The 23,310-nt window shown below is 46.5% G+C and overlaps 1 long non-coding RNA gene across 1 annotated transcript; it reads left to right on the top strand.

Moving 5' to 3' along the window:
* Positions 1–372: 372 nt before the first annotated feature.
* Positions 373–22,964, top strand: LOC134575391 (uncharacterized). Its single transcript, XR_010085642.1, has 3 exons — positions 373–414; positions 21,787–22,206; positions 22,879–22,964. It is a non-coding gene; the product is annotated as an uncharacterized LOC134575391 (long non-coding RNA).
* Positions 22,965–23,310: the final 346 nt, after the last annotated feature.

Raw genomic sequence — 23,310 nt, 5'->3', positions numbered from 1 at the left:
TTTACACAAATCTTGTACACAATGAGATGTTCCCATGTGGTTGAAAATTCACAACAATGCGACCCATTCTCCTGGTCGACCTATTGTCCTAGGACCTAGGAGCCTAAATTCTAATAGATAAAATTCAGAAAAAATAATCAAATTTCAGAAGGATTTGTCATTAGTAAATATTAGTAGAACTGCAAAATGTAGAGGAAATATTATTTTGCTGTTTAGTAAACAAACCACCTTGCCAGACAAATAGAAGTTTTATGATATGATGTGGTAATCCTTCTGGTGCTTGAAGAGTTAACGAGAACCATTTTCCCATAATGCAGAGCAGCTACCCCTTAAATAACAGGCTGTCCACGTAGTTAGCCATGTCAGAGTACCCAGTTGTATCCTGAGAGCAAGAAGTGAATAGTTTGGACACAGGTCTGTGCATACATTTAGATTTACTTATCAGATGCCTTGTAGGATTTAATGAATCAAAAAGAAACAGTTTCCATTTTATTTTAACAAAGTAACTGTGTCAAGACACGTATGCTGTTAAATTGTCCTAATTGAGACTTTTCTCAAAATGCCTGCTACAAATTCCTGGTGGGAGTAAAACAGTTTTGATGTATTAATTCAGTGGTTAAAGCGGCACTGTCATGCCGAACTTACCTTTCCTCAATCTCTTCCTCTTCTCCCCCTCTCTCGGGATCTGTTATTCTTTTCTTCCTGTCTCCTTTAGTTTTCTTTAAAACCATAAGACAAAGTAGGGACTCTTTGTCTTATGGGATTCCTCCGCTTGACCAGCTCTGACCAGCGGAGGAGCAAAGTGTGCTTCATTTCCGCTGGTCAGAGCAATTTTCCCATGATCCCTAGCTTTCCTCCCTGTTCCCACAATGCTTCCTGTCAGTATTGCCAAACGTCCTGTCACTTAGACAGAACGCCGGCAAAACTGCCGAATTGCATCCTAACAGAATTCTCCATTGGTGTTAGGATGCAATTCGGTACTTTGTTTGTATCGGAATTTCATTCTAATGAATGAAACTCCGATCCTATTCATTGCCGCGGCTGCATCTTGCAGCCGCTTAGTAGATAACTCCCTAATTCCCACGGTATCAGGGAGCTATCTACTAAAAGGCTGAAAGACCTGAATTGGTCTTTCAGCCAACTTTACTAATACTAAGTAAAGATTACTTAGTATTAGTAAATAATATGCCCCTACTCGCTATACCGCGAGTAGGGGCATGTCTAGTAAGCAGTGAGCAGCCTGTGGCTGCTCACTGTAAAAAACAAAAAACAAAAAAAACAATAAACACCCCCCCTCCCCTGCGCGGGGTTAAAGATTGGGGGGGGGGGACCTACTGCCCCCCCCCCGGCCCCCACCCCTGCGCGGTGGGTGGGGGCCCTAATAAAACAATAAGGGGGGGGGGACCTACTGCCCCCCCCCCCGGCCCCCACCCCTGCGCGGTGGGTGGGGGCCCTAATAAAACAATAAGGGGGGGGGGACCTACTGTCCTCCCCCCCGGCCCCCACCCCTGCGCGGTGGGTGGGGGCCTTAATAAAACAATAAGGGGGGGGGACCTACTGTCCTCCCCCCCCGGCCCCCACCCCTGAGCGGTGGGTGGGGGCCCTAATAAAACAATAAGGGGGGGGGACCTACTGTCCTCCCCCCCGGCCCCCACCCCTGAGCGGTGGGTGGGGGCCCTAATAAAACAATAAGGGGGGGGACCTACTGTCCCCCCCCCCGGCCCCCACCCCTGAGCGGTGGGTGGGGGCCCTAATAAAACAATAAGGGGGGGGACCTATTGTCCTCCCCCCCGGCCCCCACCCCTGAGCGGTGGGTGGGGGCCCTAATAAAAACAATAAGGGGGGGGGACCTATTGTCCTCCCCCCCTGGCCCCCACCCCTGCGCGGTGGGTGGGGGCCCTAATAAAAACAATAAGGGGGGGGGGACCTACTGTCCTCCCCCCCGGCCCCCACCCCTGAGCGGTGGGTGGGGGCCCTAATAAAACAATAAGGGGGGGGGACCTACTGTCCTCCCCCCCTAGCCCCCACCCCTGCGCGGTGGGTGGGGGCCCTAAATGAACCCCCCCCCCATCAAGGTGACTAGGGGTCCCAAGCCCCTAGTCACCCCCCACCCAAAACATTCTATCCCCTACCTACCCCCCTCACCCTAAAAATAGTGAGGGGGGAATAAAATAACTAACCTGTAAAAAAAAAAAAATTAAACTTACCATTTGACGTCTTCTTTTTTCTAAATTCTTCTTACTTCAGCCCCCCAAAAGGCCAAATAAAAATCCATAAACCCGTCGCACTTTTAAAAAAAAAACAAAAAAAACCGAGCGCAAACAAAAATTAATCCATCTTCACCCATGGAGGGCACGCCGTGTACTGAGCTCCGCAGGGCGGGTCAAGGCTTATAAAGCCTTGCCCCGCCCTGCAATTAGGCTTAGAACACAATGATTGGTTGGTTTAAGCCAATCACAGTGCTCTGTGTCATTTTACAAGCGTGGGAAAATTCCAAAGAACTTTCCCACGCTTGTAAAATGACACAGAGCACTGTGATTGGATGGATTTCAAACCATCCAATCACAGTGCTCTGTGTCATTTTACAAGCGTGGGAAAGTTCTTTGGAATTTTCCCACGCTTGTAAAATGACACAGAGCACTGTGATTGGATGGCTTGAAAACCATCCAATCACAGTGATCTGTCATTTTACACAGCGTGGGAAAGTTCTTTTGAATTTTCCCACGCTGTGTAAAATGACACAGAGCACTCTGATTGGTTTAAACCAACCAATCATTGTGTTCTAAGCCTAATTGCAGGGCGGGGCAAGGCTTTATAAGCCTTGACCCGCCCTGCGGAGCTCAGTACGCGGCGTGCCCTCCATGGGTGAAGATGGATTAATTTTTGTTTGCGCTCGGTTTTTTTTTTTTTTTTTTTTTTTAAAGTGCGACGGGTTTATGGATTTTTATTTGGCCTTTTGGGGGGCTGAAGTAAGAAGAATTTAGAAAAAAGAAGACGTCAAATGGTAAGTTTATTTTTTTTTTTTTTTACAGGTTAGTTATTTTATTCCCCCCTCACTATTTTTAGGGTGAGGGGGGTAGGTAGGGGATAGAATGTTTTGGGTGGGGGGTGACTAGGGGCTTGGGACCCCTAGTCACCTTGATGGGGGGGGGGTCCATTTAGGGCCCCCACCCACCGCGCAAGGGTGGGGGCCAGGGGGGGAGGACAGTAGGTCCCCCCCCCCTTATTGTTTTATTAGGGCCCCCACCCACCGCGCAGGGGTGGGGGCCAGGGGGGGAGGACAGTAGGTCCCCCCCCCTTATTGTTTTATTAGGGCCCCCACCCACCGCTCAGGGGTGGGGGCCAGGGGGGGAGGACAATAGGTCCCCCCCCCTTATTGTTTTATTAGGGCCCCAACCCACCAAGCAGGGGTGGGGGCCAGGGGGGGAGGACAATAGGTCCCCCCCCTTATTGTTTTTATTAGGGCCCCCACCCACCGCTCAGGGGTGGGGGCCGGGGGGGAGGACAGAAGGTCCCCCCCCCCTTATTGTTAGGGCCCCCACCCACCGCGCAGGGGTGGGGGCCGGGGGGGAGGACAGTAGGTCCCCCCCCCTTATTGTTTTATTAGGGCCCCCACCCACCGCTCAGGGGTGGGGGCCAGGGGGGGAGGACAATAGGTCCCCCCCCTTATTGTTTTTATTAGGGCCCCCACCCACCGCGCAGGGGTGGGGGCCAGGGGGGGGACAGTAGGTCCCCCCCCTTATTGTTTTATTAGGGCCCCCACCCACCGCGCAGGGGTGGGGGCCAGGGCGGGAGGACAATAGGTCCCCCCCCCTTATTGTTTTATTAGGGCCCCCACCCACCGCGCAGGGGTGGGGGCCAGGGGGGGAGGACAATAGGTCCCCCCCCCTTATTGTTTTATTAGGGCCCCCACCCACCGCGCAGGGGTGGGGGCCAGGGGGGGAGGACAATAGGTCCCCCCCCTTATTGTTTTTATTAGGGCCCCCACCCACCGCTCAGGGGTGGGGGCCGGGGGGGAGGACAGAAGGTCCCCCCCCCCTTATTGTTAGGGCCCCCACCCACCGCGCAGGGGTGGGGGCCGGGGGGGGGGGACAGTAGGTCCCCCCCTTATTACCATTTTTTTTTTTTTTTACAGTGAGCAGCCACAGGCTGCTCACTGTTTAGTGGACATGCCCCTACTCGCGGTATAGCGAGTAGGGGCATTGGGGAGATTTTAATCTCCCTTGTCCTATTATGGGGGTCATATTGACCCCCATAGAGTGAGGGGGGACATGGGGGGCTTAGGAAGTGGCGAGGAGCACTGCTCCCTGCCGCTTCTGTCTTTACATATTACAAGGAGGGAGCTGCACGCCGGTAGCTCCCTCCTTGTAATAAACTGAACGAACAAACTAACACTGATACACAGTGTTAGTTTGTTCGTCTGATTTTTTCTATTCATTCATTCGTCTGTCTGATGAATGAATGAATAGGTGAAATTCCCGTTCGCATGTCCAGGTGTTTCACTGGGCATGTGCGGGAATCTCACAGTCTGTCTAGTGTGGGTAGATGACGTGTCCCACAGGGACTTCACCTACCCACACAAAGATGGCGGCGCCCTGAATAAAGATCGGGGCAGAAGATAAAGAATTAAAAAGAGGTAATGTGGGGGGCTTAGGGGCATTTGGGGGTGACTAGGGGGTCGATTGGATGTAGTGGAGGCGGGAGGGGGGTTAAAAAAAAAACGGGATTCGGCATGACAGTGCCGCTTTAACTCTAAATTTTGTATTATTAGCCAGGCCTTGAATGCTACTTGCTACTGTAAGCCATGTCATTAATACACTAGTAGAACTGTCAAAATGGCAAATCTTAATTTTATATAAATAAGAACACTTATTACTGTCAAAGAACTCCTAATCTTCTATTTAAAATAAAATAAAAAACAAAAAAAATCAAGTTTTACAAACTTGCTCTAGTGGTATATTGGTGTATGTTCTCTCTTAAAAACCAAAGTAACTGGGGGGGCGGAGCCTAACCGCTGAGACGAACGGACGCACACTGCTGAAGCTCCGAGCGAAAATCGAGTAAAAACCCCTCTAAAAACGGAGTTTATCGCTTCTACGGACAACCACAAAACCAGGGGAACACTCCTAACCTCATGGGACGAAAAAATAAAAAACTAGGGGCGGACAAACCTGCTCCAGGACTGACTATAGGAGACATGTGGCGGCAAGCACGCAGCACGGGAGAATCCAACATGGCGGCCCTCCACGGAGGCTGCTCGGACTTCTACTCGGATGATTACTCTGAAGGCGCAGAGGAGGATTACCTTCCAACACCAGCCCCTAAACAGCCAGCGAAACCTAATAACCCCAAAGCTGACAAAGATGCAGAACTGGTGACCACCGGGGTACTGAAGGCATTGTTAGCCGACCTACAGAAAAATATCCTCACGGACGTCACTGCACTGAGGGGAGAGCTGCAGGGCCTGACAGGCCGCATATCAACACTAGAGGCCTCCTCCCAAGACCACCAGCAGCACATGTCCTCCCTTCAAACGGCCATACAAGACTTACAACGCCAGAACCTACTACACGAAAGGCGTTTTGCGGCCCAAGAGGATAACAGAAGGAGATGTAATCTAAAGGTCAGAGGGGTCCCAGATGGACTACCAGAGACGGAATTGCCACAAATGATAAAAAAACTGCTGACTGCTATACAACCCGCCGGCCAAGCTAAACCCATCACTCCCACGGACATTTTCAGGGTCCCCAAACCTCCTGGGGCCCCAGCCACAGCCACTAAGGATACCATACTCACATTTAAAAACGGGAAAGACAAATCGGCGATTCTCACCGCAATAAGAGGCAAGACCCCTATACAGTTTGAAGGCATAAGCCTGACATTCTACGCCGACCTGTCCGGGGCAACATTGACATGGCGTAGGTCACTCCGTCCCTTCCTAACCGTGCTCCAGCGCCATGACATAAGATACCGCTGGCGACCCTCCCAAACACTCCTCATTCAACAAGGAGACAATACACACCAAATCCACGACGCTCAGGATGCAGCTCACCTCCTACAAACCCTGGGCCTTCCACAGATCCCACAGAACCAAGTGAGAACCCAAGAGCCTACCTCCCCAAATCGTAACTGGGATCCGGCACGAGTTCCCGCATTCGTACCGAGAAATAACACACCGGACGCCTACGCCTCGATCACCACTTGAATGGAGAGGCACAGGTGATCCCACTCACCTGCACAGCGCAGTGAACCACCCCTCTGAGCTCAATGCTCCCGGACACACAGTTTGTTTGTTACCCAATTGCAGAAACATGATCCTCTATCCACTGGACTATATGCAACACCCCGTACTGGGGGCATCGGCCTCCACGGAACAACGCGACATGCCCGAAGATCTGTGAACTCCAACCCCACGGGCGTTTCTCATTTGTCCCCCGACAGCAACAACTCTGAAGCGCTCTATGAACGCAAATTGAATACTCCAGCACCCGACAACGACCACCTGCAACAACATCTCAACACCAGGTTTGCATACGGGACTTCCGAGGTAGGCGCAGGTTGACGGCGGAGTACACCCACAGAGACTTACACTACCCACCGTTGTCCTAACCGCAATACCAGAACGCGCGAATTTGGGACATCGCCCCTGAGTTGGACTTTTATTGGGACTGCTAAGGTTAGGGTCATGTCTTCTTGTACCCTCAGTTCTTAATTTTCAAGCAATAGCCAGGCTGGTACCCCAAAGCGCTGCCATGCTTGAGCGCAGATCAACTGCAAAAGTTAAGTTTTGTTGTGTTTTTATATGTTCCAAGCCACTACTGCGGCATTAACATGCATAAGGGGCAATCGTCCAAGCCTACACCCAAGTAGATACGATGGTGTAGTTCACCACGTAGCGCATAACAGGCTTTTTTCAGAACCTCCCATTAAAGTTACCCTACACGCAGTAAGTCGCGCTTTCCGTTTGAATTTCAGTTTAACCAATGATAAGCCACCTATAGGCTAACACACTACACTCAATATCAAAATTGACTGTCCTGGCGACTCACCTCAGCACTACCTTATTTTTATTTCTATTTTATTTTAGTCAATCTGAAACTAACACGACACGCTTCTATACACCTTAGACATGCAAACCACGAATTTCAGGTGTGTCAGCACTAGGATCCCTCAGCTGAGTTTGGTCTCTCTTGTTTTAAATTATATACCTTTATACTGAATCCAGCAGGGGCAAGGCATAGCCAACATGATCAGTGCTGGGCCCGGAACCTATCTACACTCACTTTACACTCAGATAACTAGCTGAAAGTTGTATTGTTTTTTAATTGTTCATTTCCTTGCTCATACCTTTAACATTGGAACCAGCCTATCTTATGTGTAAAAACTAGTGCAGACCAGCACACCGTTACCCCGGTGGTTCTGAAGCGACAGAATACCCTAGATAATTTCTGTGAATAGCTTTTATGTATATATAATGCGCTTAGTTAAAAGATGGAGGAATTCCACAGTTACAATTAACCGCCCCACACTACCTGTCCTCCCAAAACTGCATCTAACTACGCTTATTACGCTTCATATAATAGACTATCCCACCTGCCCTAGTGTAATATTTGGGCCGTTACAAGGCTTTGAGCCATGCAGTTACGGAGAAACGAAATTACTTTGATTTGACTGACTGATCGCTCCATTTAGCAACCCGACACGAGAGAGCACCGCAGTACACTGCTCCATGAGGTGTCTCAAGCACAGTCCAAACCCATAAGTATGAATGTCATGTTAAAGCTTTACACGTTCAAATTTTGGATACTGTCTATATTATACAACCACAGGTGAATTAACATTGCAACTATAGTAATTCGAGTTACTGCTTTAAATCCTCTCGCACTTGACTTTGTTCAACATCTTTATTGAATATGCATTGTATTTTTCAGGAGTCACTTAAAACAAAAAATGTGCATTGTATTTCTAAGACATGTCACACAGCAATGATGTTTACTGATATAAAGCGGGTGCCTGCTGTTGGGGCATGGCACACGTATATGTGAATGTTACCCTTATATATGCACTCAAAAATAAAGAATTTCAAAAAAAAAAAAAAACAAAGTAACTGGATGGGCCTATATAGGGGTCAAAGAGATGCTAAAGGGACACTATTAGGCACCAGAACAACTTGAAGCTGTTTTTGGTTTATAGATCATGCCCCTGCAGTCACACTGCTCAATTTTTCTTCTATCTAGTAGTTAAACCACTGTATATGTATTTTCTACACACATCCTGTAAAAAGGTCTAAATTTAAGCTTCCTTTATTGCACACTCTGTTAAATCTATCATTTATCACTGGATCTGTTGGTCTTTTAACAGGAAGGGGGGCATTCTAAAACCAGTTTAAAATCTGAAAATGAAAACCAAACACTCCTTGTGTATTCTGAGAAACCGTGAGGGCAACTCCTAATTTTGTCTTGACGTGCTAGTAACCAGCCCTGATCTGATTACATAACTAAATCCAAATAATTGTGAAGATCATCTTGTGTACAATGCATCCTTTTAAAATAAATTAATAAAATGGTATCATTCTAAAATCTTTGCAACCGTCAAAAATCCGGTTCATAACATTCTTTTGAGTCTCAAGAAAAGGACTTGTTTTCCCACTTTTAGCAATTGTATAGTGACTTTTAGATCTACAAAAAGTACTATCATTTTAAAATGGTTTAAAAGTGCGATCTGGTTTATGATGTTGCCTTCTTAAAGTGATAGTGGCTACTTGTATCATCACAAGGGGGTCTGGGGAGGCTGGGAGTGTCCTTTCTCTTTAACCAGTCATGAGCTTAAAGGACAAACACAATTTACTAAAGGTAAAACACCCTTTTAAAAGGACTTTATGCTCTAACGTATATCAATAGAAACTAGTTTCATTTTATCTGAAACCTAGCTTTATGTGGATATAACTGCAGTATGGGAAACCTTTTTTTTTTTTTTCTCTCCTAAACTTCCTTCACAACAATCCAATATCTCTAATCTTAAGACAGTCACTTTAAATGTGACTATGTATTGCTTTTTTATGTGACTTATATAGGCAGATCAGTCTTTACCACTTTAAATAATCTTTCAATTTAAGTAGGAAATGTGGGAGTTAGTTTTTATTTTTTGTGTAGGGGTTAAATTTGCTAAATGTCTAGTAGTTCCCCTTAACTGTATCACTGATATGGATTATTAACATCAAGACTTGTTTAAAGGGACACTATAATCACTAAAAAAAAAAAAAAAAAAACTTTATGTGTAGTGTGCCCCTGCAGTCTCACTGCTGAATTATCTGCCAGTATGTTTACCTCCTTGTTCTAAATTGTATCTGCTGCTCTGTAAATTGAACCTTCATTACACACAAGGTTCCAGCAAGGTCAGGAAAGCCACTAACAGAGCAGGAGATAAGACATTCAAAAAAAAAAAAAAAAATTTGCAATAAAGGAAGTATAAACATTAGATCTCACTTTACAGGAAGTGTTTATGAAGACCATACAGTCTATCCACATATCCCTGCATGTGACTTGCACAAACAAAAGGATTTAACTACTAAATGGCAGTAAGACTGCAGGGGCATGATCTATACACTAATACTGCTTCACTAAGCTAAAGTTATTTTGGCGACTATAGTGTCCCTTTAAAATTAGAAGCAAAATGTAGGTTAATTTAGAGTTAAAGAAAAATTAGGACTAATGGGTGGCAGAGTGAAAACAGTCTCTCCCCAAAAGGCCTTATATCCTTATAATTAATAGGCTGCTCTGCAATTAGACTGTAAGAAAAATGCAGGTAGCCAAAAACAAAAACTTTAATAATCCCTCTTGGGGGAGAAACCCAAAATGAACGTACAAACAAATGTTAAAAGTTAGAACCTAGTGGGATAAGGTATTGACTAATGTATATAGACAAAGTAACTATAAATATGTGTGGCAGAAATTTGCCAATAGTAGTAACAAGTTACTTGTACAGGATGATGGAAGATACAATAAATGTAGCAGAACTCCAAGCCTTAGGTTGCAAGGAAAATTAAATGTAATTCCTATAAATGCCAGTGGTTTCACCTCTGAGTTTGGGGGTAACAAACTTAATTTCCTGGACCTTACAATTACGGTTAGTGGTGATTCTATCACCACCACACTGTACAAAAAGCCCACATCTTCCAACAGCCTCCTCCGCTGGGAGAGTTTCCATCCCCAATCCCTCAAACGTGGGATTCCTACAGGGCAATAACTTGGGGCCCGTAGGAATTGCAGTAACGTTGAAGATTTTAAGGCTCAAGCCAATATACTGCGACAGCAGTTTAAAACTAAGGGTTACCCGAACAAATGCCTTAAAAAAAGCCTATAGAAGGGCCTTGGAGGCAGATAGAGGTTCCTTATTATCTACAAAAAAAGTGGATTTTTCCACCAAACCTCAACCCCCACGGATGATAGCCACTTTTGATTCAGGCTGTGAGGCTGTTGGGAATGAATTCCAAAAATTCTGGCCATGTCTATTGGATGATGTTCATCTTAAAAGGGTCCGAGGGCCAAGGGTCGACATGACCGCACATAGAGGAAAAAACCTGAGAGAACTCCTCATTCCAAGTCACTTTAACTGCTCACCTACACGAACTTGGCTACATACCCCTACAGTGGGATCATATCAATGTGGCCATTGTGTAGCATGTAAATATATCAAACAAGATTCCAAGACCATCATGGACAGTGCCGGAAAAAGGGCTTATAAGATAGTCCTTTTTCAATTGCAACACCGCTGGCTTAGTCTACCTCCTTACATGCAGTTGTAACTTACAATATGTGGGTAAAACTTTCAGACCGTTTAAGGAGCGTATCAAGGAGCATGTTAGATCTCCTAAACTGCTGGTTGATACTCCTATAGGTTGCCATTTGAAAGAATTCCACGCAAGTAACCCTCAAGGACTCCGATTCTGTGGACTAGAACTGGTCCGCAAGGATAAGCGCAGGGGTAACTACGAATTTTTTTTTTTATTTTTTTTTGAGACAACGGGAAAGTCTCTGGATTTACCAGCTCAAGACTTTGCACCCAAAAGGACTCAATGAAGGTTTCTCCTTTGCTCCCTTTATTGAAGATATTTTAGAGTATAAAACTTTAAAATATCCTGTAACACTGTAAAAAATACTTTGGATATGTCTCTTTCCTTCTAATCTGTTATTATGGCTGTTTATTAGCTTATTCTTCTACTTCATAGGAATTGCTGGTTCCCTGGTCTACACCATCCACTATACTTGGAGCTCTCCCTGTAGCACCATCTGTCAACACACAATCTCTATCTAAATAAACTCTTTATGAATTCACTTTCTCTCTATATAATTTGGAGTTTATCTCAGCCCCTATTGTTACTTTATATTGGGGCATATCTGTACTTTCTTATGCCCCCTTTTTTATCATCCCATTCGTCTCTTGTTTAACGTTTAAATATGAGGTCCGTTTGAATGTCATCCTTCTGGCTCTTTTCACCCTCCATATCATGGAGCTGTTTAACAGGCACTCTTTGGGTTAATTTACCCTTTATTTATACATAAGCATAGCTTTTTATCTTAGACATATACAAGATATGATACATCTTTATATCCCCTCTTTTGGCTTTTGCTCCTAGGTGTACACTTTTCCAAAGCATAAGTTTAACGCTTTATCCGTAAGACCTACATGTGATACCGATATATACATTGTCTCCTATGCGATTAACTATCATAATGTTGATATCGCTCTATACTTGGTCCCATATGTTTCATAGCGTGTCTTTGTTTAAAGTTTATTCATTTCATCCAGCGGACTACCGCATACATTATACCCTCATACGATGAGGTTTTGTGCCAAACTGTTGCCACTCTGCAGGTCCTGTGAGGGTTAAAATCCGCCTGGATGCTCGACGGTCTCCCCGCCCCTTTATTTCACAAAGCCACATGATTGGATGACGATCATGACCCCATCTTTATGGGCGGTACATCACATACATTTAAAAAGAGGCGCCCTTCATTCCGCCACTGCTCTTGACAAAGGCGACTTGTTTCGCCGAAACGCACGTCGAGTTCATCTATTTAAAGCGGATGTATTTTTTTTTTTTTTTTAATTCTTTATTTTTGCACTCGATAGGAGAGGCAAGAAGATCACAACTTTTGGGCTTGCGCAGAAGCCAATATATACAAGAACATGCATTTAGGTACCAAAATAATTATTTTGAACACATACGATAACCCGCTTTATGCCTTCTGTATCACTTGCCCCCCATCGAGGGTTTTTTAATTTTATAGTGACATTAGTTAAGTTCCTTGTTCTTAAGTTGGAGAGGCCTTATGATAAAACCCGTGTATTAGCATACAATTCAAGATAACCTCCTCCAGAGCTTAAATGATGTCTTGGTCCTAAAGATTATACACCTCCGGAATCCCAGGCTACCCGCCTTAGTACATTTTAGTTGTCCCACTAGACAGGTTCTGTATCCCTAGGTATAACCCATAGACTACCCGAAGTAGGATGAGCCTCAGGGATCCCCAACTCTCCATTAATATGCATGTTTGTACTAGGAAGGAACCACCTCCATAGGAGCTGAGACAAATCAAGTAAATGAGACAGAATACTAGAGAACACCCTCGTATATCGAGGGTTGTAAAAAGAGAGAGAGAGAGAGAGATATGGACCCATCAAGCGGCGATCGTGATCCCATCCCCTCAAGTATCTCCTTTGCCTAGGGCACTGTTGTCCCATGGTTCCCAAACCTGTCGGAAGGCCGCCATGGTCCCTCTCATCCTAGCAGTGAGATCTTCCATAATCCTGCTTTCCTTAATCCTAGAGATCACCCCCCCGAACTCCGGTCCACCAGGTGTTAACCATGCCGCTGCTATAGTTCTACGCGCACTCAAGGTGATCGTCCGCACCAACCTCTGTTCCCTCCTCGACCACCCCTCTATAGTTCTATTGAACAGATAAATCCAAGGGTCTAAAGGGAGGGGCCTGCCAAATGTCTGCCTTAGTAGATTTTCGACAGCCTTCCAAAATCTTTGGAGCGTCGGGCACTCCCACCACATATGAAGGTATGTACCCCGGAAACCACAGCTCCTCCAACAATCATCGGAATCTAGTTTGTGCATTTTGTGCAGGATGGTCGGGGTAGTATACCATCTGAGCATGGTTTTCCATGCCTGTTCTTGTTGTGACACATATAGAAGCGTTCTTGGTTGCTTCCCAGATTTCCTGCCATTCTATACCTTCTAGTTCCTCCCCTAAGTCCTGTTCCCATCTGAATGTACTTCAGTCCACCCCATTCTTTAGTTTCTGTACTAAGATGAGCGTATAGGTGATCAACCCTTGGGGGCAGACGCATCTCTACATAATTTCTCAAAGAAGGTAAACTGGCCCTTGGCCGCCGCTGTAATATCTGGTCTCCTAGATAGGGTGATCAACCCTTGGGGGCAGACGCATCTCTACATAATTTCTCAAAGAAGGTAAACTGGCCCTTGGCCGCCGCTGTAATATCTGGTCTCCTAGCAAAATACCTTATCTGGAGGTATCTAAAAAAATCTGCTGGAGTCAGGTGGATGTTTCGTTGAAGGTCCTGAAAGGGGATCACGACCCCCTCCCGGTAAAGCTGGTAATACCGTTGAACCCCGTTTTTTTCTATATTGCGAAAATCCCTTGGGGCCATACCAGGTGGGAATGCTCGATTCCGAAGTATCGGGGTCATAGGGGAAGGAGGTGAGTCTGAACTTGGTGCAGTTCACATCCCATAATCGTAGAGAATTAAGGATGGCCGGGCAGGTTGCTCCGACCATGGGCCTATGATCTCTCGGGACCCACATCGTGAATTGGGGGACATCGAGACCGACCATCAAAGATTCTATTTCCACCCATCTCCTTTCTCCCACAGGGGAGTGCCACATAATCACCTGGGCCAATTGGGCCGCCAAGTAGTAATAATACAAATTTGGAAGCCCCAATCCCCCTCTCTTTGCGCCTATACAAGATTTGTCTGGCTATTCTATGCCGCTTATTGTGCCACACAAAGTTACAGATCGCCCTTTGTAGCGGCTGTAGTTGGGATTTCGTGATGCGGATGGGAAGGGCTTGAAACAAGAAAAGTATACGCGGGAGGATGTTCATCTTGGCGGAGTGAATACGGCCCAGCCAAGAGATAGGTTTGTCGGTCCATTTGTCCATGTCACTCATCAAAGTCCTTAGCATGGGTTCGTAATTGCTAGAGTACAGTCGGTTCGGATCTGCCGTCAAGTAAACTCCTAGGTATTTGAGGGAGTGTGGTTCCATTCTTAAGTGGTGAGTGTTCTGTATCAGAGCTACATCTTCTGCTGTCATACCTACCGGCATCGCACTGGATTTTTGAATGTTTGCTTTATATCTGGATAAGTCCCCGTATTCTCTTATAACATTCTGTAAAGCTGTCATCGACTCTATTGGGTTCGTAACTGTGAGGAGGACATCGTCTGCGTAGGCGGACACGGTAAATTCCTCCCCGCCGACTTCTACTCCATGAATATTCGGATGCCTGCGGATCACCTGTAAGAGAGGCTCTAAGGCCAGCACGAAGAGGAGGGGGGAGAGAGGACACCCCTGTCTGGTTCCGTTGTGTAGACGGAACGGATTAAGTGGGGCCCCCGAGATCTGTATCTGAGCCCTAACGTTATGGTACATTGCTCTCGTGGCTTGCAGGAACTCATCCGGGAATCCCAGGTGTGCCAGCACCGCAGATAGAAAATCCCATTTCACCCTGTCAAAAGCCTTCTCGGCATCTATGGATATTATCAGGGAGGGTGTACTCGTCGCTACTTGTTTCCAGATCAAATCAACCGTTCGCCTGGTGTGTTCGAACAATTGTCGGCCTTGCATGAACCCCACTTGATCAGCATGGATAAGAGTAGTCAAAAGTGGGTTCAGTCTGTCCGCCTGTATTTTGGCCAGGATCTTCACATCGTGATTGATCAACGATATGGGCCTGTAGTTTTCAGGTAGACGTGCATCCTTATCTGGTTTGGGTAGTAATACGATCGTAGCTAACGGCATGTCAGGGCCCAAACGTCCTCCCTGTCTTAAGGAGTTAAACAGCGTCGCCAGGTGAGGCGCTAGCTCTTCCCGAAAGGCCTTGTAGTATGAGCCATCATATCCATCAGGGCCAGGTGCCTTGTTCCCCTTCAGGCTCGAAATGGCCTTATCCACCTCCTCAGTACTGATTGCCGCAGCCAGGTTCCCGGCAGCATCCATTGACAATTTAGACAAGCCCAGTCCGTCGAGATAGCGTGATATGCTTTGGTCCCCCTGGCCTCCCATCAAGTCTATGTGCGGTGAGTGATTATACAATTGTTTATAGTATTCTTCAAATACCTTCGCAATGTCCGTCGGTTTCGTTTTTGTCGTACCGTCCGGGTGTCTGATGGCCGTAATATGAGTCCGTTGTTGTATGGGCCGAAGCGTCCTGGCTAATAGTGTATCCATTTTATTAGCTTTGTCAAAATAGGTCCGTTTGGACCATGTCATGGCTCTGGCCGTGTCATCCAGCAGAAGTGTGCGTATGTCCCGTCTGACTGCTTCCAGTCTACCGAGAACCTCAGTGTCCGGGGTAGCTTGGTGTCGCTGCTCTAGGTTCCTCAGCCGTTTAAGCAGGGTGTCCAGGTGTGAGTGTTTCAGTCGTTTCTTTCTTGTGGCCAGTTTAATCAATTCCCCTCTTATGACCACCTTGTGTGCAGCCAAGATCATGTCAATGCTTACGTCCGGTGTGGTGTTGACCTGAAAGTAATCCACAATAGCCTTCCGAATGCTGTCCAGAACCGACTCATCTCTCAGCAGTGACGAGTTCAGTCTCCAAGACCATGGGCTCGCCGTGCAAAGATTCCCTAAGACTATAGAAACGTCAGCATGATCTGACCAGGATATATTCCCAACCTCCGAGCTCGAGAGTCTGGGAAGGCTTGCTGCATTCATTAGAAATAGGTCTATTCTAGAATAGGTCCCATGGGGAGCAGAGTAGAAGGTGTAATCCCTGTCCACGGGATATTGTGCCCTCCAGGCATCCACCAGTCCCGTTTCCGCTATGAAATTCTTAAGTTGGCGGTCCTGTCCCCCGCGTCCCTGCGATCTCGGACCTCCAGCCCTGGAGCTCCTATCTATCGCCGGACATGGTGTGGCATTGAAATCTCCTCCCATGAGGACCATGCCATGCGGGAGCGCAGCGACCTTATCTCGCAGTGTGGACCAAAACCCCGCATCCGGCTGATTCGGGGCGTAAATGTTGATCAGGTGCACGACATGAGAATGGAGGGTTCCGGTAACTATAATATATTGTCCCCCCCGGGTCTGCATCCTGGGCCGAAAGCTGGAAGGGGCAAGAGCGTTTGATTACTATAGCGACTCCGTTCCGTTTACGATGCGACCTGGCCTCGAAGGAGCCCGTGTAGACATGGTCCCGTAAACTGAATGTAGCCTGTTTAGGCAGGTGAGTTTCCTGAAGGTAAACTACGTCCGAGTTCAACCTTTTCAGGGCCCTAAACATTAGACGTCTCTTTTTAGGGGCGTTGAGACCCTTGACGTTTAAAGTGGTGATCTTAATCGCCATCGTGTAATATGGTACCCACTGCTATCACTCTGCGGCTACTGTTAATATTAGGGAGAACTCCTCGAGCGGCAGGGATCAGTGTCGGATTGGTCCACTCGTCCGCCCCCCCTCTGGAGCGATAGAGGATGGGAAGGGTCAGGATGGGAAAAGAAAAGAAAAAGATAGAAGGAAGGAAATAACGAGAAAAAGGGCATCCGGATACAATCCGAAGCGGTGAAAATTCTGGTCTTACCACTTGCCAGAACATATTGGGTAGCGAGAGCCCTCGTCCCCTTCGCGGTCAACGCTAGGAGGATACTGAGGATCTCTAAAGCCGCGCCCCATCTATTCTTCATAGACCTTACTAGTATAGTGTTGCCCCACCTCATACCCATCACGGATCCCCACCCTGCTCAAATAAGCTATATATCTTGAGCAGAAGAAAACACACATTAACATATAAGGATACAGGCTTCAAAACTAGCCTTATCCCTAAACTAGGATGGATAGTCCCTCCCATGCAGCTTGAACGGGCCAGTAATGCCAAAAGGGCCCCCCAAAAGACATTCAATGAACGTCGGGCAGGTGAACGTGCGGCATAGGGCACACAGTCTTAGCTTAATAAAGTGATACGCGCGCCACACCCAGGGTGCAACAGCGGCCACCCGTAGTATATAGTGTTACCATATGAAATAGGATGTACCCCTTACTACTCGGGTGTCCGGCGTGTAGTTGCGTCTCCAAATTTTGTTTTAAGAAAAATATTGATATGCAATTGGTCTACTATCATTTTGAATTTCGTAATTTTATGTTTGTTCTTTGGGAATTCTTGGATTGGCAGGGTTCAAATGCTAGAGTATAACCCTCAGGGCCAGTGTACACCCTCCACTGGCGCCCGCATTGACTAAATAATGCCTACCCTGGGGTATGCGGGTGTGCATAGGCGGTAGGGCATTGGGCCTCGTCCAAGAAACCGACTGGGGGAAAAGACAGGGGGTCACTAATATCATGTACGTCGCACCCCGCAGGGGGACTCAGCCATCCCCCACCCCGCCATTCCCGTAGCAGTCCCCCTCCCCTCTACAAAAAACAAGCCGAAGGCCTGTCCAAACAGAACAAATTAGCCGCATATGGGACCACCCGGGACGTATCTTACATGCGGATGTTAGGTTCCAGAACGGGCATATATTATGTCGTATTAACAATATCCTCATATAGTTTTGCTCTTTTGTTGCACAGGTTCTACCCCCCTTTTTGTATTCAATTTCTGATGGGCGAAATGTAGCTTAGCCAACAGCACGTAACAGGCTATCAAACCGCTTTGTACTTTGTCCCCTTTGCTCCAGTTTATCTATACAATGTTATCATCAACGTATATACAGTTTGTTCATGTTTTTGTTTTGTTTTTTGTTTTTTTTTTATATTTTTTATTTTTTCGAAGCTAAGCAGGATGTAACTTGGCAGAGATTACACGTCAGGCTATCAAACTAGTTTGCTCTCTGTCCCCCTCGCTCCGGTGTCATCACACAATTTTATGAGGAATGTAAGTACAGCCGTGTGATAAGTAGAACGCAACCGGGCGAACGGGACACAGCAAGCCACCTATCTGCTCCGCACCCCCACCCCAACTCCAATTGTATCACACAGTTCCATCCTTAACATATGTACATTCTATTGTTTAATTTCGTTTTTTTTTTTTCTTTTTTTTTTTTCGGCATGCAAAAATGTAAATTGGCAAACAGGACACGTCAGGCTAAAAGACCGCTTTTGCTTTCTGCCCCCCTTGCTCCGGTGGCACTACCGCTCTATCATAAACATATATACATTTTGTGATGACGAGAATGTGCAACTTGGCAAACAGCACTCATCAGGCTGTCAGCCTGCCGTGCCCTATTTCCCTCGCTCCGACTCAATCATATAACTCTATCATGAGCACATACACATTTTGAATTATTATGCAGGGTATAGCCATATCATATATACCGCAAGGGTGCAACCATCGCCTCCCCTACAACCCGGCCCTCCCATTCCCCCCCGGGGGCGCCAAACCCAGAGCCGTGGAAAAACGGGGTCCGAGACAAGGCCCCATCAGACGGGGAGAGTCGCCAAGACCCCCGCAGCCCCGACCGGGCAAATGGCGCCCCCCGGGGGGGGGGAGCAGAGACGCCACTCGGGCAGCAATAGGGAACAGAAAAAACAGGGGGAAAGGACTTATATAAAACAAACCCGGAGGAGTCCAGTCCGAGTCTCTCACTTTGGGAGTTCGCCTTCTGGTGATTCCCCTGCCGCTGCAAAGTACCACGGGCAGGAGCATACCCCGAACCCCCTCCCAAACCAACAGCAAGCCCCCCCCCCCCCCAAACCCCCGGGTAAGAAGAAAAAAAAAAAAGGAGGGGAAGGGCACTCTACATAACACCCGTAACTAGAGGTGGGTGACCCCACAGGCCCCAAGGAAATGACCGGGCAGCAAATACAGGGGGAGGGGATCAGGAGAAAAAAACAGGCCCCACTCTCACAACTTTAGGCTCTGACCCATACCCCACCCAAATGAATCATAACAGGCAAAGAAAAAACCCTATAGCCTTCCGTAAGTCACTCACCTCCTGGGATAGGGGGGGGGGGGAGAAACGGCCCAGGGATCAACAATAGGCCCCCGAGACGCCCAAAGGGAAGGGCCATCGGGTGGACCAGGGAGGTGAGAGCAGGGAGAAACCACGACCCGGGCCGGGCAAAAGGGCCCCAAACCAGAGCCCCCCCTCCCAAAATGACCAGAACACCCACCCTCAGGGCCAGGACCATCAGGGGAAAGGGTGAGGGTGACATTGGAAACGACACCATACCCTCCGGAGACAGCCATCAGTGCGCTCTCGATCCCGCTCCTCTCCACTCCGACTGCAGTAGGGGGAAGGTCGTCCGGGAACATTGCCACGTTGGGAAGATCCGGAGGTGGCTGGACGCCAAGGCCATTCAGCAAACGATGAGGATCCCCTCCTGGCGTCAGGATATGCGCCCGGTCTCCCCGGAACACCATCGGTTTAAAGGGGAAACCCCATGCATACTTGATGCCGGCACCCCGCAGGGCCTCCGTGATGGGACGCCAGTCCCTCCTTCTCTGCAGCGTGGACGGGGCCAGGTCATGATAAAGGGATATGATCTTCCCGGCGTACCTTTATGGGGCCCTCCCGGCTCTTCTTCATGAGTGCCTCTTTGGTGCGAGAATGGAGGAAGCGGAGGATTACATCCCGTGGGGAGTTGGCGTTGGGCCTTGGACTCCTCAGAGCCCTGTGAGCTCTCTCCATATGCCAGTGCTCCTCCGGGACGTGCGGAAGCAGAGGCTTTAGAACGGTGAGTAAAGTCCCCTGTAGGTCCTCATCTATACCCTCTGGCAGGCCCCGCACCCGGATACTATTCCTCCTGGACCTATTAGCCATGTCTTCGAGGGCCAGGTCCATTGCAACCATGTGGGCAGACACGCGGTTTACCCGGTCGACCACGGTATTGTGGGCCTGTGTAGAGGCCTCCGCACGTTCCTCCAATCTCGCGGTACGCTCCCCCAAGGCCCCTATCTCAGCCTGGAGCACCGCAGTGGCTTTGGCGATTTTTCTCCAGCCAGGAAGGACTGCACCTCCGCCAACTTAGCCAGGACAGAATCCCGGTCATCGGGCGATGTCTCACTTTCCGCACGGGGGGAAGCTTGCGGGGACGCCCCAGCGCCATCTTGGATCGCTTGACGGGTCTGCCTTTGCGCCGACATAAGGTCCAGGACGGATCCGCCGGAGTCAGCACCCCGCTTGGGTAACTTTTTGGAGAGCCTCTTCTCCATGCTAGGGACCTCCGTGGGGAAATTAATAAGGGAAAAGGTCGCTTTTGTAGGCTTCTAGGGCGCGTTGGTCGGGAGCCTCAGTGAAACACGTCCAGTCTCATCGACGGTCAGACCACGCCCCTAAAGCGGATGATTTTTAAATCTATTTGAAACCTTTTTGGGTGGTTTGACTACTTAATACTTCACTATTTTATGTGAAACTAGACGCTAGCTCTACTACTCCGCAAGATGCTAGGGACTCCTTCCCCCAAATCTCCTGTAGTTGTCTAGGCATCCTGCTAGATACAAGTATAGCAGTTTTCATTTTGGAAAATAAATAATTTTTTCCTGTTATGCCGTACATTTAATGTTTTTTTTATATGCACTGGATGCAACCACTGGCATTTATAGGAATTAAATTTTCCTTGCAACCTAAGGCTTGGATTTCTGCTATTTGTTTTGCTACATTTATTGTATCTTCTATCATCCTGTACAAGTAACTTGTTACTACTATTGGCAAATTTCTGCCACACATTTATAGTTACTTTGTCTATATACATTAGTCAATACCTTATCCCACTAGGTTCTAACTTTTAACATTTGTTTGTACGTTCATTTTGGGTTTCTCCCCCAAGAGGGATAATTAACGTTTTTGTTTTTGGCTACCTGCATTTTTCTTACAGTCTAATTGCAGAGCAGCCTATTAATTATAAGGATATAAGGCCTTTTTGGGAGAGACTGTTTTCACTCTGCCACCCATTAGTCCTAATTTTTCTTTATACCATTAGGGGTTAAGCCCCATTGTGTCCTTTAACCATCACAACCCTGGTGGATGGACTTGTTCCATTCATTTCCAGCGTTGTTCTTTTCTAATTTAGAGTTAATTGTGCATGGCAGCATATACAACCAAGAAATATATTCTTGGTGATCTGCAAATTCAACAAAATTTGATATAAGCAGAGTGATATCATTAATGTAAGGTATAGGGACACTTATCCAGGACCCTATAATAAGATGTAGAAGTGTTTGAACAATTGGTCTGTGATCCCTTCTACATATTTACTGGCTCAGTAGCCATTAATGTGTCGTAAAGATCAGACCTGAAACTGTAACTTGGCTGCACACTGGAATTCTTTGCTCATTAATCCTGACTGCTTAATAACATTCTGTACAGTTCCCTTAGTAATATAAATGTGTCTATACATGGATGGATATAGATGTTGGTCTCTTACCCACTCACTATTATTTTTTTATTTTATTTTTTTTGTCTTTCTGACAAACAGGGTAGTGCAGAAAAAGTTAAATGTTAGTAGAAAGTATGTGTATCTCCATCGGACAAATGATCTTGTTTAAACCAAACTGTTTGCCTGTGATCTAGCTAAAAACATACAAAATATTCTCGTTTTAGAATGGGTAACGAGAACACTCACGTAGCCAATGCAAGTCGCTGTGAAATCTACATCTTCTTCCAGTCAACTAAACTGCACGTTTCAGAAATAGCATTTGGCGTCACTACGGCCACTGGAGCCACAGTTTCAGAGAAAGCTGTTGAAGGGCATCTTAACGTTGGAACAAGCCTTAATGTGAACCTGAAACCAGATGCCAGGATCCAGTTCTTGAGGTGTCCTTCCAGGGAGTACACAAAAATATCTTTGCAGGGAGACCTGTATACAACAATTGTTTTAAAACATCCAAAGCAAAACGATAATATATTGTGTGTGAATTTTATGATTCCATCAGACCATTCTATCATAGCCACTGATAACATGATCAGATTTACAAAGTATGGCTACTTGTGGATGGACGAAGCTGGCAATTGTCACTAAAGGTGAGTTGAGGACCAACCATTGGGACTTTTGGCAGACTGACTAATTAGGCCCACAATCATGGCCATAGCCCTTATCCTCCACACAGAGTCCCTATTATTCAGAAGTCAGCTGTGCACAAAGCCCTCTAACTCCACTGATAAAATCATGGCTGTGCAATTGCTGACTGGTATCTATGAAAATGACTAGTAGATGCATGTCAGACTATCTAATATTCTAATTGATACTGGCAGTGGGTTACCTTGGGGGTAAATGCTGTAGGTTTTGGGGTAAGAATTGGCATGTGTATAGATAGTTGGTGTAACCTTTGGGTAAAGGCTATGGTTGGCATAGCTATATGGTTAGCGTTGCCTGAAATCTTTAACTTCCCCAACCTCTATTTCCATTATGGAATCTTGCCTATAAATATAGGATAGCTGAGGAAGGCAGATTAGTAGTGGGGTGGGAGGTTAGGTGTTGGTCCTCCATAACTAGATCATTCCACTTACTAGACATAGTTCAGTGCTATATATTGTAAGTGGCTATTAATGCCAACGCATCTCTGATATTTTGGGATTCAAGACAATGTTTCCTTTGCAACCTGATGCATTGTACATTGGTGTTCCATCAATAACACTATCTGTGGTATCATGGAAATAAATGGGGATACACTAATGTCTGTCTTTTATTTTTAGGCTACACTGCCAATGACTAAATTACCTCGTCGCTTCTGTCAAGAGTTAACTTGAATTGTACTTAAAGAAAAATTAACCCAGACAAATTTCTCATGCGTTCAATATGGCTTTATTTTAACAATCTCTAAATAAAATGTGCTAAGTTAGATATTTTTATGTCGTGTAATGTTAAAGCGTTTCCTCATAACAGTTTAAAATTCACTTTTTTTTTTTTTTTTTTCTTAAGTTAAAAGATTTTATAACTTGCCCTGCAAGTTGTATAAAATACTACAAAACATATCAAACCAAAGAACTCTAATCCACAAAGCAAAACGAGAGTAACAGTTACTACTGTAATGGTACCTACAGGAAGTATTAATCGTGGGTTTTTATTGTGGCTACTCCAATGTGTCACATTTCTTATCTAGAAAGCACTTGGAGCTTCTCCTTACT

Source organism: Pelobates fuscus, chromosome 10 (assembly GCF_036172605.1).
Source record: "Pelobates fuscus isolate aPelFus1 chromosome 10, aPelFus1.pri, whole genome shotgun sequence".
In the NCBI taxonomy this organism is placed as follows: domain Eukaryota; kingdom Metazoa; phylum Chordata; class Amphibia; order Anura; family Pelobatidae; genus Pelobates; species Pelobates fuscus.
This window is presented reverse-complemented; position numbering and strand designations above follow the sequence as displayed.